Genomic DNA, 9622 nt, shown 5'->3' on the forward strand with positions numbered 1-9622 from the left:
CACCGAATAAGCTAATTACTCTATGATAACACAATCATTTGTAATTATATACATATATGTTTCGTAGCAGGCACAAATTGTGCCTCTTATTAGACAGCCCAATGCTCATTAATATCAACATTCAACATACTTGCAGAAACAAAGTGAAAGCCATTAAGAACCACGTTTTAAATTCCTTCTTTTCTACCGGTATAAAAACTGTTACGTTAGACACTTTTGGCAAAGTTAATGTTACAGCAGGTTGAATCAGTCGATTTCTTTTTATCACTAAAGAATTTCTTTAATCTTCGATTTCTCGTTTTAGCTTCGCGCTTTCTTAAAACTTTGACAATCCTATCGTTCGTCGCGAGGAGACCGAGATTGGTATTATAAGTTTCGAACAACTTAGACGATTTAATTATAGTTATAAACGTTTTCCATTCGCTAAAAGTTGATGTTCATGTAAGATAAAACTCTTTTTTGTTCGCTGCAATCATTTACGACATTTCCATATTATTATTCATGAGCAAATAAAGATGCTAGGTTCCCAGTGTCAGTTTGAACTCGACCGAAGGTTACATTGGTGTCTTCTAGACAGCGCAATTACAGCTATTCTCAAGAAATACCAAGGTGACATTACTTCAACGAAAACAAGATTCATGAGCGCAAATTCCAATGTTTCGTTTGAATACCGTCGAAATTTGATATTCACGCTCGCGGGCTCGGAACTCGAGTTATGAGATTCCTTTCTATTCACGCTACGCATCTCAATCATTCTACGTAGTTACAGCACCGTTGTTCGACGAATCTGTCGATTTAGGAAAAGGAAAATGTAGCATTTTTATACCCATGCCATTTTAATATTTGCCATTTGTCGAAGAACAATAAAGTCAATACTATGCTAATTATTTACAAAGCGGATGACTTCATCGGTTCTTCTGACGTCGAGATACATTCAGGGACAACATGCTGTACAACTGCTCCCTGCACAAATAATCGACGCTCGTCCTTGGTTTCCAAAATAGTAGCAGAAATATATTCGATACTATATACCACGTATGGTACGTATCTGTTCATTTTCGAAAAAAGTGTTTTATTGCCAAAATAATCTACATAATATACGGTAATACCCGGCATAGCTTGGTAATTACTGTAACCTTTCAACAGACACAGAAAAAAGTTTTGTAAATTTATACAAAATAGTGGCTCTATCAATCGAGCGTTCGTAGATTATGCACGGGACAAATTTCTCGGAAAATAAATCATCAGTGAGAATTTTTAACGGAAAATAAGCGGTTACATCGATCTTCAAACTAGTAGTAATGTATGGCATATTGTTAGTTACAACGGGTATGTTGTTGGTCCGAAATATTCTACAATACATATCACACATCTCTGGCATTGTTTAATAACGATAATACGCTATGAAGCTTGACACGAATGGTTATTATAAGCCATCAGCGAGAATTTTTAACGGAAAATAAGCGGTTACATCGATCTTCAAACTAGTAGTAATGTATGGCATATTGTTAGTTACAACGGGTATGTTGTTGGTCCGAAATATTCTACAATACATATCACACATCTCTGGCATTGTTTAATAACGATAATACGCTACGAAGCTTGGCACGAATGGTTATAAATATATTCGATGTTCAATAATTGTGGTATGTTATCATAAATCTGGTTTCGTTGTCTCAGCCGCAATTTAATCCAGCTTAAATCAACACCAATTTAGTAAAAGACGAGTCAATCGATTAATTTTGATTCGGCTAAGTAGAAATGCGAACGCCAAACGATAGGCAAACGATATTAGAACATTGTGTGTGTATTGTGAAGCATCTCTTGTCAGAGACAAAGTACGATATAGTAGAAAAACACTTGTACGGGATATATTTTTGATAATACAGGGTGGTTGGTAACTGGTGGTGCAAGCGGAAAGGGGATGATTCTACGTGAAAAAAGAAGTCGAAAATATAGAATAAAAAAATTGTTTTTTTTAATTTTTCCATCGAGACAACGATCTACAGTGAGATCCGTTATAACGAGACGTGATAAAATGACGCGTACCCAGCGAAAATTCAAAGTCGATTTTCTCGAAAACAAAGCCTCGAACGAAAAATTTTTATTCTATATTTTCGACTTCTTTTTTCACGTAGAATCACCTCCTTTCCGCTTGTACCACCAGTTACCAACCACCCTGTATATCTCGGAAATTAAAGTGAAGCGGTACGTGTAAGGAAAAGTTGCCCCGAATATTGATCTTGACTATGTATTTCAATGACCTTAAAATAGGCGAGATCGTCGCTTTGTAAATCACTATCAATAACATTAATAACTATTAATAACGCGCAGAAATATAAAAATAGTGGATATTATTAATGCAGTATCGTAGAAACGTAAAAGTAATAAATATCTTCTCTCTTGCGAATTTCCATTATTCATCCTTTGTTTTGTTTACATCTTTTTTAATCGAACGATATATTTCGAGAATGCACGACACCTTTTGGTGTCTTTTGGTCGACGATAAAGCGAGAAGCACGAGTTGAATTTAACAAGCGTTAGCCTTCATCTACTGTCGGGAACAGTAGGCTCGTAAAACCTGCAAGAGCAAAAAAAACGGACAATTTTTCCACGTCGACCTGTTTTACTTCCTCGAAATCGTTTCTCACGAACGAACTGAATCGGTCGCACCTCGGATGTAGATAATCGTTGCGTGTTATACGAAATCGCCAATGGAAATGAATTATTGATCGTACGACCTTTCCTTCGTCTTACGGTGCGTTCCGCGCTGTTCATTAATAGGTCTCAGAGAATGTTTTCACATTGTCCGAGTTTTATTCATTCAGCTATAATCGCTTTTTAATCACCGATTCAATGTTAATATTCTTCAGAATTATCATTCAATGTCATTCTCCGCTACAAGTGTAATTGAACATTCGTTTCTTTATTTTTAATGTCACAATCAAATGTATCTTTTTACCGTGGACTCTCCTCGCGATCGTAGGTTTCGCGTAAATTCGTCTCTGTAATTGCGATTTTACGCGTTACAGTAACATCAGATCGATCGAGATGTTTGAAATCGACGTTCCGAACGATATTAATCGCCATGAAAGAACGAAAGATAAGAACGTTCCGACAGACTTGGCAAATCGCACCACTTTCGTCTTGTTCTTTCTTTTACGATTTATCCTACCGTGTAACGACGTAACTACGAACGATCAAATCTTTCCACTAGCAGCTTGACTTCGTTCAATGGGCCAAACGGACGCCTGTTTCCATATTCGCGTCGCAGTTGCGGTTAAAATATGATTTATGACCATCAAACGTAGTCTTTTTGGTGGACTAAATAGACCGCCATTCAGGGTGCTCGGCTCGCTGTCCTTCGGCAGGAGACTCGGAAATCTGATTGCTACACGCGCAATTTACTTATGTTCTACGTTGATTGCATCGAAACATTCGTGTAACATTCGACTTCGTTTCTTAACGTCTTAATGAGTTTCGCTCGATGCGCGAAATTGCAAAACTCGATGATACTGGCGCGATCACGCCGGTACGTGTAGGCAATTGCACGACAAAATCCACGATTTCTCACACTGCCGATGGCAAGAGTCTTAGTAATTTTAGTTCAATGGACAAACGTGCACGATTGACCTGCAAGAAGACACTCCAGCGTGCAGGAAAATGGCAATTTCGTGAAATCTGTTTGTTTGCCTCGAAAAGAACTCGACGATTCTTACGTAATCCTTGTTAGATTAATTCATTGACTTTAGGATATGGAATTGTAATATGGAATGGTTGGGCTGAATTAATTAAAAATGGTCGGAACACAGGAAGAGGCTCGATATCAAATTAGTTTCCTTACTTACGACATGTAGCACGTGTGTAGCCACACAATAGTGAATAAAAATCACGAACGACGCAAGTCAAATTGATTTAATTAAAAATCTCGATCATACTGCATCAGAGGACATTTTTTATAAGAAAGAATAGAATACACAGTTGTATCGATGTTTCCGATCAAATCCAATTCGATTTTATTATAAATTTTCCACAAAAATATGCAGTTGCATAAAGATTTACGATTTAATGATATACAACGATCGCGTGCATTTCCGTCGTGCAACGTGGTGGTCGATACGCTTTGAACTTTGATTCTAAAGAATACGAGACGCACGAAAGACGCAGAATACGAGGATGAAGAGTGCAGTCGGTTCGCTTTATATGGTTTACCAAGGAAATGGTTCGATTGAAAGACTCTAATGCGATTAACGTGCTTGCAGACGATGTGAATTACTGGTGTGACCTTGAAAGAAACAGCTGCTGTTTGCTCGGAAACGTTGTCCGATGAGTCAAACTCGATTTATAATCCATCTATCTTGATCGTGCGATTAGGAATTTCTTAATATATCAGTGTTTGCTATTCAATATAACGCTCGATAGCTTTTCTCTGGAATTTTTTGTTCTTTTCGTTGATATAGAAAATTTAACGTTTGATTTGTTCATCTAAGGAAGTAAAACGTAACAGGAATCAAGACAAATTAAACTTTCACGTGCTGATTTTATTCACGCTAGAATTTAATTTACGGAGTGCACTTCCGACATAATCGGACGAAAGCTGTTTCGAACAAGAGTTGACCAGTTTTCAATCGACTACAAATTGCAATGTCAAGCACTTTAGAATAAATTTTACGTCGATGAGAAGTTAAGGTCGTCTTTATTTCTGTTAGTAGAAGAGACATTTCTGTTCCTACGAGGTATGCTGTGTAATGTGGTACAACCGATCAGATGATTCTACATGCGAAAATAAGCGAAAAACAATATATTTTTGTCGGGCTGGTACTTAAATTATTTTAGAAAATTCAATCAATCCTATCGACTCCACAGTTCGCTATCGTTTTTACTTGTATTTGTAGCTTTACAGGTGCTAATTATCAGGATTGGCATATTTCATACACTTGTTTTGAAACTGAAAAACATCGCTTAACAGTGTACGTAAAAATCGCTGATGTTGATCAGCTGGTTCTCGTATAGAAAATAATTCAAAAAATTTATTATCTGTCGTCCGTAATTTTTCTATGAACTCGATCTATAACGAATACACTTCGTTTCTTGTTAATCAAGTTGTTCGTCATAAGTTGAAGTGAGTTTTTAGCGCTGCAATTACAAGCATATTATGTAAAATCCTATCGTTAGATCGTGTAGATAAAAATCATTCAATAACATTACGCGTATGAAGTATATTTCTTTCGTTCTTATTCATATATCTCAAACAGACATAAAAATGCACCTTCGATTGTAAAAAAAGGCAAGCAAATACCATTGCTTACTTTGACATCATACGTCTGCGTCAATCCTAATAAGAATTTTTTATTCTGTACACATTCTGCATATAATATCATTTTTATCGTATAGAAACATTTATCCATTAATAAATAATACAAGCCAGACGAATTTTCTCTAATAATATCGTCTAACAATAATATCGTCACCTGTATGATAAACGTTTTTATTGACAGCGAATAAAATATCACATCTCATAATGAATAACGTCCTGTTGCCTCTGCTACGCACAATTATGAGTTACGCCGCGTGAAAAATCAAGGTATTTAACACGCATAAGAAACTCTTTAATTCTTGTTTTATATCGGAGGTTGTTCAGTGACGTCGTTTATCGTGTGACAAAGAAAATGAGGCTGCAAGGAAAGAATATGTGATCATTGCCTTGATACGGCAGCCTAATTTTAAATCACGGCTGAAAGAGTAAAAATTGCTGTTCAACGATATTGTGAATTCCTATTGTGAGTTTCTGTTAGAAAGGAAACGAACGTTTACGCAATCGAGAGCAGGATACTAATATCTAGAAAGATGGCTGAAACTTCGAGTAAAGTCCAAAGTTCGTTTATGAATAATTGTGCAAATTGAGAAAGCTAGAATGGAAAATATATCTTTTCAGTCAGCAAAATCGAAGAAGCAGAAAATGATAAAATTTTACTTTCTCGGATAAAGAACTGTAAAAAATTTCGCGCCATCATTTCCATCATTTCCATCATTTCCGATTTTTTCACGACGTCCTGAAAGCCGATCTCATTGTATTCGTTAACCGAACAAAAACAGACGATTACTGAACGACGAAATGGACTATTTTATCGAGTCGAGGAAACTGTAATCCCATCTGATTCAGATTGGCTTCTTTCATTCCCATTATGTAACCGCTTTTTACTTTCCTCACGAGGATTATTACCGGCGTAGAAAGAGCCATGGATTAGGAATACTTTCCATTTCACTGGCCAACCATTTTGTCCACGACCGCTGAACAGAAGGAAGGTCGGTTCCGGAGATAACGCAATGTAACAGCATCGAAAGTTTGCGGAGAAATTATTGAAATTGGTCAGTTTGCCTTAAGTGTCTTGTTTGTTATACTATGCCTAAGCCTGTTAACTGGGTTGTTTTCTAACACTAGAACTATCACCGTGAAATACATGTCTGAATATATTACATACCTAGACGAACGTAATTCAAACGAATATGATTTAAATAAAAGTGAACGTTAATTTTATATTTCTGATAATCGTGAAAAGAAGAGAAAAATCTGCGATGTACCATTTTAACAAACTTGGTGATTCCAATGTCAGAAACACTGAATTGTTTGTCGAATCTCTAGATAAAGAAATTATTAAGTTCAAGACGCTATCAAACCATTGAGACAAGATTTTAACTTGTCTTTTCATATTCTGAAAAACTAATGATATATTTGATTGAGTTGAACAGATTTTTGTCGATTGCTTTCTTTTGTGTAAAATTATCGTTGAGTTTGGTTCGTACATGCGAAAACCGTATGTGTATCTAACGTGACATCTATGGATTGTACCATCAGTAGTACGATCAATTGAGAGTCACTGGTATAAGCGATAACTGTTGTATGGGGTAAAGAAAGGCACGCAGTCAGACGAGTATCGACGAAATTCGGTGTTAGAAAACGGAACCTTGTGAAACAATGGCACTGACACGTTTCGCGGTGAACGACAAGGTCGGCCGGTACGATGGTAAACCAGTTTTCATTTTCAAACGATCGGGGCAGCTTATGATGAATATAAAACGGCTTGTTCTCAATTGAGAATCCTTCCGCTATGATTAACGCTTCGATAGATACGTCAATTACAAATCGTTCCGAACGTCTATCACTTGACATCGCATTTGTGGAGAACTCGATACTAGCACCAAGCTGAACATTAATTATTCGAGGTCGATGTTTTTGTAGATTGATAATTAACGTTTGAACTTTGTTTCATCGTGAAAATAAATTCATTGTGGAAAAAAGAAAGGAAAGAAGAATTGTACTTGCTAGATCGAATAGATCGCGGTTTGATTTTTTGGACGAATACTGGCAAGATTATGTCATTGAATTTAGATATTTTTATGAACGAGAAAAATTTACATTTATTATTTATATATATTATTATTTATTTATTTATATAGTTATTTTACGTTTGATAGAAGAATCTCCGATGGAAATATCAACATATAGTATTGTAAAATACCAAAACATGTCTTCTTTCTATCACAGATGAGTATACTTTGTGTCTTCTATCATACACGCTCAGCACGTAACATCGAACTTTACGAATTCAAAGAAATCTCAAAAAACGATATTTTGTAATGCAAAAACGATTCTTTGGTGATCGTTGAAGCGAGGACAATATCTCGTGGATATCCTTTTGCATTATTCACAAATCTTCAATCACTGTCAAATCGAATGTTATTCAGCCACTTGCGTATTGTAACGTATTGTTTATAAATCATCGTGACAAGTTCAACCAGGACGTAGTATTCAGGAATTTTTAACAGATTTGTTGAGATATTGTATTTCTTATTAGCGTAGTATTGTTTCCTTCTAATTTGAATAGGTACACGAAAAATATTCGCAGTCATCGTGTGTTTAACTCTGTTATGAACGTTGGAATCTTTCGTAATGACAATTAACGTATCACATTTCATTTCACAAGTTAATTTTTACGATATAGCTTCTTAAAAAAAAAATCCAACCTCAAAATTTTTAAAAAGTGTTGTTTTTACATTTATTGTAATTTACGAATAATATTTTAGTATTTGAGAAAAACGGCAGTGTATATATTGGAAAATATTTTGCAAAAGATAGAAATGTCTATCTTTAATAAATCAACAACTGTTCGCATTTTGTAGAATTAACGAGATTTCATAATTTATTACCAATCGCAAATAAAAAGAGAATGAGCTTCGTTCTATTTGTTACGATTTCGCCATCTTGCGGTGAAAACAACAACTGCGTACACTGAAGGTAAAGAACATAAACTAACCTAAACTACTGTTCACACATTTTTACAACTTATTTAAAGTACATACACAGCATTTCATGTGGTACTTCACTACAAAAACAGATAGTTTATTACTATGTTTAATTTTATTAGGCCTATAATTTGGAATAATATAAGATCATGGCATACTGAATTGAAATATTACAAATATTATAAATAAATATACTGTAAAAGTAATAATGATTATGGTATTTGTATTAAGATTGTACGTATTACAATTATAATTTTGCAATATTTGTTACAACATGGTCCACGTGGTGGTGTAAATCACGGTTGTGATCATAAGCTTTTATTTTAAAAAAATTCACTTCAAACCGGCTTCTCTTTTTTCACTGGATTCTTTGACGGGTGCATTGCAACCTACTTATCAACCAAGCGCATATGCGTGGATTTAACGACATAATACAGTAGTATTGTAACTTACAGATACAAGATCGCGCTGTACAGCAAATCGCAACAAATAGATCGAGCCGTTTTACTTCTTTAGCGACTGAACGGTATTGGTCAATTTGTCTGGTCACTAAGAACCATATTCCCATTACGGGAGTTGTTAGATCTGCATGTACGACCGTGGATGTGACATTCAATGCTTTTTCGTGTCTCACGTTTCCGCGGTTACCCGACGTTCCATACAATTTTCGTATCGCATGCGACGTTATCGATTCAGTACAATAGTGGTTTAAATTGCAACTAAACTTATGAAATAACAGATAAGGTATTTATCCAATTACTGAATACTCAATTGTACTTCTTCAACCGTATTACATATGATATAACTGATTGGAATATTGATTTCACGCAGAATCTATTATATTCTTAATGTTTTCTAATTTTAATGCTGTACAAGATTTTAATTTAATTCAAACCAGTAGCATCTATTGAACCGATAACATCGCATATGGCTTAAAAATGGTAAGTCTCAAGTAACGGCAGAGAGGAAATTTCTTTTCTGGTAATGGTGTTCCTTCAGTATGTTAAAGAAAGCGTATACAGAGAAATAAAACTGGAAAAAGATATATGGCATCTTTAAAAAATTAGAAACGGCTGTTCTCGAAAGATTGTTGTGGATGAAGAAATGGACAAATGTTTAATAACTAGGTCGTGGTACGGGACAGTGGAGATGAAGAGTATGCAACGAAGACTCCTTTTTAATTCATAAATAGCATTTTGCAAAAATTAATAAACATTTAAGCATGAAATTTTGCACACTTTTTCAGGATAACAAAAATTATATTTTCACAAAGTGTCAATTTCGCATTCTCAATTTTACACAAATAATTAACAATTGA

This window comes from Bombus vosnesenskii, unplaced genomic scaffold (genome assembly GCF_011952255.1).
Source record: "Bombus vosnesenskii isolate JDL3184/JDL3185 unplaced genomic scaffold, Bvos_JDL3184-5_v1.1 scf7180000013267, whole genome shotgun sequence".
In the NCBI taxonomy this organism is placed as follows: Eukaryota; Metazoa; Arthropoda; class Insecta; order Hymenoptera; family Apidae; genus Bombus; species Bombus vosnesenskii.